The sequence below is a fragment of the Lygodium microphyllum genome, chromosome 12, assembly GCF_053477565.2.
Source record: "Lygodium microphyllum isolate KBCC chromosome 12, Lygodium_microphyllum_v1.1.10, whole genome shotgun sequence".
Classification (NCBI taxonomy): Eukaryota; Viridiplantae; Streptophyta; class Polypodiopsida; order Schizaeales; family Lygodiaceae; genus Lygodium; species Lygodium microphyllum.
Genome location: NC_141146.1, coordinates 19,379,110 through 19,392,747, shown reverse-complemented (window position 1 = coordinate 19,392,747; position 13,638 = coordinate 19,379,110).

Genomic DNA, 13,638 nt, shown 5'->3' with positions numbered 1-13,638 from the left:
GCTTGAGGATGCTTGAGCTTGCATCAAGAATCGTGGAGCTATCAATGTGCTTGAGGGAGGATGCAACTCATTTTCAGGCATCGAGGTAAGTTCACTACACTCATAGAGAGGGATAGCACATCGGCTATGTTAGAGGTAGCCATTAGTGCTTGATTGAAACACTTGAACAATAGGTGGTCCGTGGGTCTTGGCAGTTCGCCTCAACATATCCGCAATCAGAGCTATGGTCACTATGGACAGGGTGCAACCACTCTAGGACAAATACAAAAATCCAATTGGAGAAATTTTTGATCATTTTTTGTCACAAAGCTTAATAGATCATCTCAAAGAGGGCTTCCTCCCCTTTTATTTGAATCAAAAATCTCACTGATTGGAGTTTTTCACCAAAAGTTACACCCCATTTACTGATAGAGGATCTTGTGGACTACATCTAAATGGCTAGCTAGAAAGGCAAAAATAAGGCCCATGAAGAGGTCCAGAGGGAGATTAGGGAATTCAGGGCCTCAATGAATGATGAACCTAGCTTAGCAATAGATTACCATGGTGATATACATGAGAAAGTCCCCAATATTGATTCCTATAGCTTGCTCAACCACACTTTATATCAACATGAGCTTCATCACATGGAGAGACATAATTACATGGTTACAAACCACCACCAAATGATGTCAAATTTTGATGAAGCAGTTGAGAAAATGGCCCTCTCAAACTCTACAACTCAGCACCCTAGAGTAGCTCACCACTCTTGTAGCTCAGCTACCTACCACTTTGTCCCAAAAAAGGAGAATGAATCCAATCATGAGTCTTGATGGCCTCTACCATTGGAGGCACTACATGGTCCATAGGGCATTCTTAGATCCAAGGATATTACCCCTTCCACTTATGAAGTAGGTGAATCCTCTCATGCTCATAATGAGCCTCTATTGAGTTCCCCCATCACTCATGTAGCCAATCCTGTTGAGATGGCAAGCTTAACACGTGCGGACATTGATGATGGTGGACCGTCTGGCTAGATGAGTCCGCACATCTACACTTAGCATGTTGGTAGTCATTATGATACTCACATGGCCACTAACTTATCACTTATTATATTTAGTTTGTTACACCTATCTACAACTGGCAAAGATATAACGCCAGTCGATTAGTGTAGTCGGTAATGCATTGTTTGACTTAGAAGACCACTTTCCTTTATGTTGTATCTTATCTATACTTTGTGTACATTATATAGCGTGTGCGAGAAGAAGAAAAATCAGCAAGAAAACGTTTTGGCCTCTATCTCTCTTCTTGTGTTCTTGAGTGAGCTTCCTCTTGTGTATACAGTGTGTGTTTGCGTAGCAACTCAAGCACATCCCCCCATCACGCGATTCTTGACATGGTATCAGAGCCGCGCCACTGAGAGAGGCTAATTTCCAAGGCTGAAGTGAAGGAGAAGAAGCAAGGTTTGAGCAAGCAAGAAACGGGTAAGAAGCTCTCCCATTCTTCCACCCTCTCTCTTGGATAGTGCCTGTGGAGGCACCGGAAGTAGGGTCGAGCAAAAATCTCAAATTGATGTGAGATTTAAAGTGCAAGTAGATCACTATATATTCTATAAATAGGGCCTTTAGGGCATTCCCGCAGCTATTTTAAGTGTCTAAGGCCATTTCAGGCCCCATTTTAGAGCCGCAAGGTTGCGGACAACAGTATCATGGTACATTGTGATTTCGGCTGTATTGACCGAAAGTGGGTGCCAAAGTTACAAATTGTGAATCTGAAATTTTTGAGGTGTTTACAGGAAGCAAACATAAGGTTTATCTGCAAACAGGTTGCAGATTATATGTACTATTGAGCAATCAGTGAAAAAGGTTGCTTGGTGTATTGCTATGCACGTGTTGTGAAAGATAGCAGAAGACTAGCTTACTGTGTTGTATCCTTGTTTGTGATAATGGCAGAGAACAATGGAAATCCCATTATTGAGAAGCTTGACAAGAACAACTACTCTTCATGGAAGTTTCGTGTGACGAACTTCCTCATTGGAAAGGGCCTTTATGAGTTTGTTTCAGGTGAAGAAAAGGAGCCAGAGTTGAATATCCCTCTAACTGCTGATGAGTCAAAAGCATGGAAAGAGTGGGATGCGAAAGACAAAAAGGTGATGTACTGGTTATCTGTAGTCATTGATAATACGATGTTGGGACATATCAAAAATGTAGAAACTTCACATGTAGTTTGGACAATTTTTGAGAATATGTTTTCAGTAAATACAAAGGCACGAAATATTCAACTCAAATGCCTTGAAGAGAAAGTAAAAATGTCTATCAATGAGTATGTGTTGAAGGTAAGGAGCATTGCAGATGCTTAAGTAACGATGATGCAATGCCGGATGATGATGATTTGGTTTCATCCACTCTGAGTGGCCTTAACAATGAGAAGGCATGGAAATCATTTGTTACTTCAATATATGTACAAAAGCCATTTCCTGATTTTGATGAGCAGATCTCTCTCATGATTACTGAAAAGATCAATATACAGGGTGATTCGTCCGAAAGAAATGGTGAACATGTCCAAGCATTTTACTTGAGTTCAGGAATGAGACATGGTAGATCCTCTTCGAGAGGCCGTGTTATGGGACATGCTGGCGATAACCAGCAAAACAGGTTCAATCAACAATTTGGTAAAATGCAAGTTTCTGGAGACAGAGAAAACTTTAGAGGCAAGGGGAGCTCTAGAGGAAGAGGTGGATGGCAGAACAAAGGGTCTGAAAGTTCTGCTATTGTTTGTCATTATTGTGGCAAAACAGGACATATTGCAGCCAATTGTTATGCTAAGACGGATGATATTTGCAGTGGTAAATTGCAGCAATGAAAATATGCATCGTCTTCAAGACAGAATGAAGATAAAAATGAGTGTATGTTTGTTATGCAACATATGATGAATGCAGTTACAGGAAAGACCCACACATGATGATGTATGGTATATCAATTCAGGTGCATCTAATCATATGAACAGTCATGTTGAATGGTTTGGAGAGATGTAGGACTTACAAAACCCAGGTTATGTGTAGAGACGGATGATGATTCATGCCACCCAATTTCACACATTAGAAATGTTTCCTTGTCCTTGTATGATGGCCAGACAAAGAGTCTGACAAATGTATTGCATGTGCCATCAATTACAAAGAATCAAGTGTCTATTGGCCAAATGGTAGAGCAGGGGTTGCAGGTCCAATTCAATGCAAAATCTTTTTTTGTAGAAGATGAGAGCGGAGTTTTGATGCCGAGAAGTGCTTAAAAATAGCCAAAAATTACGAATATCAAGGGGAAAATATTCAACGTCGAAGGTGGCAGCTCCAGTTGGGACAATTTTAAGCACCAAGTGAAATACGACTCTTAAAAGGCGCCCGAGTAACACTTGTTGATTTTTGATAATTTTTCAGAATGCCGTGCGGATTGTCAGGAGTTGACGGCCAATGTGGGATGTCAAGCCGGACGTGCAGAAATTTACATCACTCGATTTGGACACCGGACGGGGAAATGGCCAAGGAAATGGGCAAGATGCGAAAGTGTGGACTTCTTTTTGGCCCCCTAAAATTTTATGCCACATGACATTTGTAACAAATCGTGGGGAGGAAAAGCATGAAGAAGAAATGCCATCAATGGAGCCCCAAGAGAAACACCAAGGAAAAGGGAATTCTCTTGCAAGAAAATCTATCTTGTAACATCAACAAGCTTTTTTATTAGGTTTTATATGAACACAATGAAAAAAAGAACACCAAGCACAACAAATCTTCATGCAGCATCATGTAGATCTCCCACGGATTTGATAGAATCAACCATATTCTTCAATATCTTCACAAAATCCATCAATATAACAAAGAAAGCAAAGGAATACACCATCTTTGAATGGAAATACATCACATAGTATTCATCTTCAATATCTTCATAGTCTTCTCTCTCAATCTCTCATATACAATCACTCTGTTTTAGTAGATTTGGCTATCTCTAACTCTCTCTCTCTCTCCACATCAATAATACATCATATCCTCACTACAATCTCTCATAATCACTCTCAATAATCCTTCTTAGGTCGTGGATACCCCTCCCAAGAGGTATGTCTGATATGAAGAGTCACCAGAGCCACTACAGTGTCTTTTCACAGCTCACCAACTGTCACTTCACTTCAGTCTTTACTTGAGTCTTCAGCAGCTACTTCTTTCACTTCTTTTATCTCTTTTGCACTTGTATTCACCTCTTTCCAAGGCTAGAAAACTTTCCCAAGCTACACTCTCATCCAACAGAACACATACAAAAGCATACAAAACAGTCACAATACAGTACTAGAACAGCTACAATACAGTTACAGTACAGAGACAGAAGCTCTACAGAAGATCTACAGAAGGTTACAGAAGGTCATCAAAACCTCATCACTCATACTCAAACCATTCCAAACCATAAAAAACTATTCAATAAACTTTCATAAAATCTCAATCTTCATCAATTATCAATCCATGCTTTATACAGAAGACAATCAGAACAAACAGAAGCTATACAGAAGGTATACAGAACCAAACAGAACATCACATCTCTACTAATAAACATCATGAGCTTCCAAAACATAATCAATATCATCCAAAACACTCTCAAACCACTTCCAAACCAATCAATCATCTCATAAAATCAACCATTCAGCTCTCAAAAATAACAAAAATCAGCCAAAAAACATGTCATTTTAACACTCAACATATCCCTACACTTAATAAGGAAGCGTCCTCGCGACCCAGGAAAAAGGGAATACAAGTTCATTCAAAAGCTCAACTTTGATCTTCAATACATCTTCAAAAACAGTCCATCCAACCACGACCCCAACTTATCACCTGTATCTGATATAAAAATACAACGAAAGGAAAACCCTTTATATATTAACACTTCTTATGAAACTGGAAATCACAACAAACTTGTAAAGGATATAAGAGGTTTCTTCTTCTTCTTCATCAGCATCTTCAACTATCCAACCAGCAACCCCATCACCACAATTCTCCAAAAATGTAGCTCGCACGAAAGCCAATCGAATAGGCAACTACCACGATCTTATTACATAAATTAACTCACAATACAAACACTACACACAACACAACCATCTGAATGACTCCTCCAAAAAGAGAGATTTTATCATTAAAAATCATCCACCATACATGGCAAAGGTATCAATGAAGATGATCCCTCTTGAAAGATTGGTGATTTCAGAAACGATCCATAGATAAAGATTCATCTACAAATGTCTTGGGAGGATTTTGAAAAAACTGAAGGCAACACATCCTTTCCAACAGGACAAGGTATTTGCTAGGCAAACAAAGGGCATGAAAGTACAATATATCCAGGTGCTGGGAATCAATGCTCACATTGACATTCATGCACAACTTTGGAATAGGCTTTGAATCATTATGAGAATGCCTATGCATATACGCCAGGTACCAAGCAAAATGAGTTGTTAAGCGTACAAAAGGATCCAGAGACTGTGAATACTGCTGAGCAAAATGAATATAGTTCTGGTATACTTGACTGGCAGCTGTCCAATCTCCTGGGATTATTGGCCAGTTTATCTAAGGTCCTGTAAGAGAATCATTCGAGCTCCATCCCCTTCTTCTAGAAATCTGATGATCAAACCCGTCATAGTCAATAACCAACTGAGGTGGTTGAGATATAGAAGTGGCAGGAGATGGAAGTGGAATAAGAAAAAGTGGACGAAGAGATGGGTAGGAAAAATCATAAAAGGAGGAATAATTTAAAGAAGGAGTGGCTGAAAATTTTAGGGAATCACTTAGGAAGGGTGTTAACTGATAAATAGGAAAGGTAGAAGGGACATGAATGGATAGAGAAGGACATGGTGGAGAAGGGGAAAATACTCTATCCTCGATAAAAGAGCAATATGTAAAGATGGGAATTTGAGGAAAAGATTGAGGTTGGAAAAGAAGGGGTAAGATGGTTCTGGAATTGGTTTGATAGAGGGAAAGATATATATCATAACGGTGAGCCATTTGTTGGTAATACAATAGGGTAGAAACAGAAGGACCTAAGATAGATCTTCTCTGATAGGCATAAAAAAAGGTAGAATCAAATGGATTATGTTTGGAAAGATAAGCTAAGAGATCCACCGTCAGTTGATTAGTGCTCTGGACATAGGTAGGGGCTGTGTTCTGTCTTTGATTCAGGACCACAGAATCAATCATGGTATGCCAGGAATTATCAAGGAAAGTAGCCACTTGTGGGAGCTTTCACTCAACCGCCAAGACCCACGGACCGCTTATTGTTTCAAGCGTTCCAAGCCGAGCACTAATGGCTACCTCTCACATAGCCGACGCGCCATCCATATCTATGGGTGTAGTGAGCTTACCTTGATGCCGTTCGAGTTACCTCCTCTCCCGCACACTCCGGTAGCTCCACGATCCAAGTGCAAGCTTCAAGCAAGCTCCATCCTCAAGCTCCACGCTCCAAGCTCCATTGCCGCGAGCAAGACAAGAGAAGAGAAGAGAAGAGAAGAAGAGAGGAGAAGATGGAGAGCTTCTCCTCCTCGGTCCCTCACCCTCACACACTCACTCCCTTACACTCTCACACTCCCTCTCTCAAGCACAAGCTCAAGCAAGCAAGAACAAGAAGAAGAAGAGGAGGAGAGCTACTTTTGGCCATATACAAGAATGAGCTTGTCATTCGCTTTTCAACTTTATATACAAAACCCTAAATCCCTTTTGGGCGGTCATCCCCTTTTCGCTTTTTTACATGGCCGGCCGTAGCCTTGGCCCTCTTTCCCATTGTCCTTCTATCTTCCTAGCTTCCTTTCCACCGCCCATCTACATTTACAAATTGCACGGGTGAGAGCCCGGCGCTCTTTTACAAGATTTCAGGGTGCGCCTTTTCATTTTAAAATGCGCATTTCCCCTTTTGCCTTTGCCTTGGACTTTTAAGGTTGCCCTTGCGCTTTTGGCCTTTTCTCCTTTTCTTTCTTCAGTCGGGCTACCTTTTTTCCGCCTTTGCCCTGCGTCTTTTCTACTTCCTTTTGCTTTCTTCGTGTTGGGGTTAACACCACTTTGGAGGAGTAACTCTGAAACATGTCATCTATTCTCAACTCCAAATGGTTGACATACAAAACAGCTTGTAAAACCACGTCTCCCACATACCAAGCCATATCCACTTCATCTGGAATCAACAAGTCTCCTCGTAGATACATATATGACATCAACATGGTATCGGTCGTGACAAAATCTTCAAACACCATACGGACCACCTCTGTCAGCAACTCAGGAGACCAAGCCCCACTCCAACCATCCTCTGGAAGAGGTAAATCCATCGTGGAAAGCTTCATGTAGAATGCCAACTTATATAATTGATAGTGGACAAAGAAAGAATAGTCTGGAGGAACATATTCCTGAAATTGCTCAAATGTAGACCATAGCAAGTCCATTCTGGACTGCAATCTTTCCACTTTATCTTGGAATAAAGGACACAAGGTAGCCCGTCTCTGAAGAGCTGCCAAGTCCTGCTATGAGAGAGAAGGGATCAAGGGAACATGAGGGCTTGGAGGAACAAACCGTGACTTTGCAATTTGATCTTGCAACTGCTTGATTTGGGAAGCTTGTGATTCCACTGTGTCATGAGCAATCTGTAAGACTGAAAGTTTGACATCTAAAAGAGTTTGAAACTCCTGCGCTTCTTTGGACATCCTCTCCTTCTCCTCTGAGAGGCTAGTAACCTCTGATTGAGCCCCTGTTAACTGAATCTTCAAAGAAGATATCTCATCTCTTTGGGTTGCAATCAGGTGGGTTTGTTGCTCCATCTGCTTAAACAAATCTGCTAGGGTATCCTTAGCAGAGACTAACTCGAATGTTGCCTTATGCAACTGGTCCTTAGACTGCATCAGTTCTTCATAAAAGGAAGCGTACAGGTGTTGAACACAGGCTGTCACTGATAGTTCAATGGAACTCTGAATGTCTTTACATAGGAAAGGAATAGCATCTCCCGAGACTAGACTGTTCAGTGAGGGGACTGATATATCCTACGAACCTTCTCGATGTGCTCTGAACAGGTTATTACATGTGAGATAACCAGGGAGATCACTGCCAGAGGTAGCAAGAATGGGCAGTGAAGGAAGAACTGAAGGAGCTTTATCTGCTACCCACTTCAAGCGTTTGCACTGTATGACCAAGGGAGGCAGAGAATCCAAATCCTCTATATCAATTGGTTCTGACTTATCTGAAGGTGGAGGAGGAGGTACTGGATCAGATGGAAGAGGTGGAGGCACTCTTCTGTAAACCTGAGTATGTCAAGAAGGCAGACAAGTACGATCCATAGGTGACATTGGTAACATTGCCCCTGGTGACTTTGACGAAATGTTGATCCATCTTAGTGAGTATGTAAGTGCTCCAATCAATAGCTACTCCTTTTAACACCATCCTTGAAGCTGTAAAGAGCTCTTTGGACAAGTAATGGGATGGCGTTTTTGCAGGCATAAACCTATCTTGGAGAAACTGACAGAACAACTTCCACATAGGATCAGTGATCATGGAAAAGGAAACTCCTAAAGAGTTGATTACCTTCTTAACATCCAGAATTTTCCTGGTCTGTTTTTGTAACAGCTTCAAAATCTCTTCGTTAGAGAAAAGCTGGCGAGTGGTAACAAAGGGTTCACCTTTGGAGGGAAGAGACAAAGCCTTCCCAAGGCCTCGAGGTGTCAAAGTCATGGAAATACCCTGGACCAGTCCTGACTTCTTGCTGTAGGAGGCCAGAAACTCGTCACACATCAATGGATCCTCTGGAAGCAATGGAAAGGAGGTAGCCACAAAAGCAGCGAGTCCCGCCTTCGTGAGAGGCTCAAAAGTGAGTAGGGAAGAGTAATCCCGACTGACTAGTGGGACATACTGGATAGGGGGAGAAGTGTGAGAAGGCGCCATTCAGATGGTTACACACATACCACAAACACAGACAAACAAAGAGAATGCATGCAAAGCAACAGATAAAAAACCAAGGATAAGATAGCAACCAAAATGATAAATCGTGACTCGACCAACTATCCCCAAGCAAACCACAGCCTAGAAAAAATTTGACATGGCCTCTAGATATATGCGACCGAAAGCTTCATGCTATGCAACATGCAAATACCCAAATCCCCATATCAGGCAATAAAAAACTACACACCGTACCCTTAACCGTAACAAAGAAACTGAACCAAAACATAACAACAGCCCACACATATCAAGACCACAACTTTGATAATCAGGTTTGACCATGGAGACAACTCCGAAGACTTCGCGTACCCATCCCACGAAACGAGTTCATTAAAAAGGAAAAATAAGTGCAGTGAGGGGGAATTAATTTAATGAAAGGTTCATTTTAATAAATTATTAAGAAATGGATGAATTTTTATTAAGTGCTAAATCTTATCAAGAAAATGACGGTTCCTTCTTAAAATTTTAATTACCAATTATTAGGTTAAAGCAGTGCTTTAATCCGAATCCCGGACTTTGATACCCAGACTGGGTCTCTAAATGCAAGTTCATTTATTAAAAATTAAGGTGATGTGGAGTGCTTTTTTTTGCCAGCGCGTGCTCTTGTGACGGCTGGTTCATTTTAATTAAAAAATATTAAAGTGTCTCTTAAGCGCACTTAGTGCATGCTAAGTGAATGGTGGGTTAATTTTTATTTAAAAAATGGTGTGTTTGGCGCGAATACGCGTGCCATGGTGGTGTTTAGGGTTCATTTTAAAAATTAACTGTGGATTTTGGGGTAGCAAGAAAACAAAAAATAATAATTAATAAATACCTGGTAGAGTGGGTGTATGTGAATGCAATGAATGCGCTCTTCCTCAATCCAAAATATATATGGATTTGTTTCAATATTTTTCAGTTTGTGTTTTGAATGAAAAATGATTTTTTTAAATGAATTTAGGTGTTTCAAGAAGTATTTTTACAGCTTAAAAAATATGCCAAAAATAAGTAAAAATGTTAATGGAATTTTGAGGAAATTTTTTGTAATTAATTTGGAATTTTTGAGCATTTTTAATGATTTTTTTCATTTTTGGATATTTTTAAAAGAATTCTTAATTTAAAAATGGTCTAAATTATTTTTTACTGAAATTTTCAGGTTAGAAAAATATAGCAATTTACTTCGGAAATATTGAGAATTTTTCAAGATTTTTTTGTAATTTTTAATGAATTTTAAGTGCTTTTTAATGATTTTTTGTTAATTTTGCAATGTTTTTTTTTTAAAGGTTGTCGGGTATTTGAATTAGCAATCCGAGAAAATACCCAGAAATAAGCTGCGTGGCAGCTGCGTGTGAACAGCCATGAACAGTCTCTCGCACACGATCACGAACAATCAAACTCAACCACACGCGCATGTGTATGCATCTCGAGGGAGAACAGGGGTTTAGGAAGGGTGGTTTCCTGCGGTTCTGCAGGGTGTTGTGTTCTGCGGTTCTGCGGGGGAACAGTGTTTAAGAAGGGTGGGTTCGGCTGGTGGGGTTTCTACGGGGGAAGAGGGGCTTATGTGGGTGAGGGGGAATTTGTGTCTGTGGGAGAAAAGGGGGCTGATATGGGGGGTGGGTGGGTTTTTGTTACAGTGGGGGGAAGGGGGACTTACAGAGGGGTGGGTTGGTGAGTGTTTGGTTGGGTGTGCTTGGGTGGGGGTAGGGGAGGGTTTGGTGGGTAATGGGGGGGAAGGGGGGCTTAGGTGGGGGGGGGGGGGGGGGGGGGGGGAAGGGGGTTTAGTGAGTGTGTATTTGTGGGGGGGAAAGGGGGGCTTAGGTGGGGGGTTCAGTGGGGTGTGATGGGCACGTGGAGAAGGGGAAGTTAACGGGCCACAGGGAGGCACGCCAGGCGACGAGGAGGGGGCGCAGCGCCGGAGGCAGCGACACGGCGAGCAGGAGCCGCAGGGGCGGGCGTTTGGCGAAGGCGGGCGGCATCAGAGGAGGGATGCACGGCAGGGAGGAGCCACAGGGGCAGGCGACGGCGTGGGACGGGCGTCACGGGAGACCGGCGGCGACGGCGGGGTCGTTGGCAACCAGCGGCGGAATGGGTACACGGCGGCGCAAGAGAGCCACAGGCGGCAGCGAGGCAGATACGGGGCGGGGCAGGAAGCGGGGTGCCAGAGGGCGGTCGACGACGCAGAGCCACGGGGCACTGGAGCAGGGGCGTGCAGGAGGGCGGCACACGAGCGTTCGTCAACAACAAGTAGGGCCACAGGGCAGAGGTGGGAGGGAGGACGACGGCCACAGGGCGGGCAAGGAACAGAGGGAGGAGGCGTGGAGGAGGGAGGGGAGGAGAGGAGGGAGATGGAGGTGAAGGAGAGGAGGAGGAGAAGAGAGGAATGAGGAGGAGGAAAAGGAGCAGGAGGAGGGGAAGGAGAAGAGGGAGAGAGATGGAGGTGGAGAGGGACGTGCACGACAGGGAGAAGGAAGACGGAGAGAGGGAAGGAAGCGGTGTTGAGATATCGAGCTCCACTCGTGATATGCCAAGGTGACCGTTGTGCATTTATGTCACTGACTTGTCAGTTGTGCAGATGCGGTTGGTACACCGCCCATGAATAATAGCTAGATGACAGCTATCCTTATCTACTCTAGTTCGTGGCTCAGTTAGTATGCCACCTTAGTTAGTTGAGTTTGGTTTGAGACCCATATATAGGGTTCTTCTATTTCTTTGTACTAGAGTTCTTTTTTGCTTACACAACTAAGAAGAGGAAAATTGTTTTTAGCCTCCACCTCTGTGTGTATTCCCCCATTGTGCAAGCAAGAAAGCTACAAGTGAGACTTCTTCCTTCTCTCCCACAATCTTAACATGGTATCAGAGCCTTGTTCGTGGTAAGGAGCTCAAGAAAGCAAGCCAAGTTTGCAGTGTTCTGGTAAGAGGACCAGTGTTGCTTTCATTCTTCCGTTTTAGGAGCAAGTCTCTGCAGGTAGCACAGCCGAAAAGTGCAAGAGTGCATTGTCTCAGGTTGAGACACCCTTCGCGGTGAAGCAAGAGGGCAGTATATGCTACAGGAAAGGGCTTTAGCCCTTGGTGACCCTGTTTTTTTTATTTGAGGCCATTTCGGGGCCTGTTTTGGAGACGGAAGTTTTCTGCATGCACTCAAGAAAAGGCCTAGTTTTATGCTGTGCGACCACTGTTCTACAGGTCGGTGAAAAGTTACTGTAGAAATTGCATTGCATGCTTGTGCGCAAAGACATTGGGAGTTACAGAATCATCCTTGTTGCCTGTTGATGCAAAATCGTCACTAGGAAGTGACTGTGTGGTCAAATACCACTTTCGTCAGTTTTGCATATTTGCCCTTGTGAGGCTGAAGCTGTGTTTTTTGCAATGACAGAATTTTTTACAGTGTTCTGTAATGGCGTCTGATTCTCTTTCACAGATTGTCACTAAAAAGCTTAACAAGAACAACTTCCAAGCATGGAAGTTTAGAATGACGAATTTCATTATGGGAAAAGGATATTGGAAATTCGTTGCAGGAAATGAAGAAGAACTAGTTCTTCCTGATGTTCCCAATCAACAGCAAATGCAGACATTTCAAGCATGGCATGAGAGAGCCAGGAAAGTTATGTACTGGCTGTCTATCAGCATTTCAGACTCTATGATTGTGCATATTTAAGATGCAAGTACGCCAAAGGAGGCATGGGATACTTTATCAAAAATGTATAGCACAAATACGCAAGCCAGGAAAATGCAGCTCAAACAAGAGTTGCATAATGTGCAAAGAGAAAATACGAGCATCAATGACTACCACATGAAGGTGAAGAAGATTGCAGATGCACTTGCTTCCATTGGGTCGCCTGTGGAAGATGATGATTTAGTTTCTGTGACCTTGAATGGTCTAGGAAAGGATTATGCACAGTTCCAAACATCCATTTCCATCCGTGAAAGATTTCCTAATTTTGAAGAGTTGATTGCTCTTCTAATTTCTGAGGAGCAGAGAAATGGTGGTGTATCTTCTTCAGGAGGAACTTCAAAAGAAGCTGTCTTCTACTCAAATGCTGGAAGAGGTAGAGGTAGAGGAGGCCAATCCGGAGGCCGTGGTAGAAATCAGAATATGCAGCAAACTCAAGAAAACCAGTCCTATGGAGAAGGACGTGGTAACTCTAGAGGCAGGGGGAGCCAAAGAGGTCGTGGTGGATGGCAAAGAGGCCAAAATGCAAACAACAATGTTGAATGCTACTACTGTGGTAAAATGGATCATATGGCTAAGGACTGCTATAAAAAGCAGAATGACATCATGAATGGAAAATTGCAACAAGGAAATTATGCATCTTCTAATAGACAGGGTGATGACAGAAATGAGCATTTGTTTATGGTGCAGTACATGACCAATTCTGTGACAAGTGCAGAAGAAAGCAACGATGTGTGGTATGTTGACTCAGGTGCATCAAACCACATGACAGGTCATGCAGAATGGATGCAGGATGCAAGGAAAATGGAAAAACCAGGTTTTGTGGAGACTGGTGATGATACTGCACATCCTATTATGCAGATTGGAAAAATTCATTTGTCTATGCAGGATGGGAAAAAGAAATACCTATCGGATGTATTTCATGTCCTGAATATCATCAAGAACCTAGTTTCTGTTGGTCAAATGGTTGAGCAGGCTTGCAGATCAGATTTAACTCTCATGGATGCTTTGTTGAGGATAT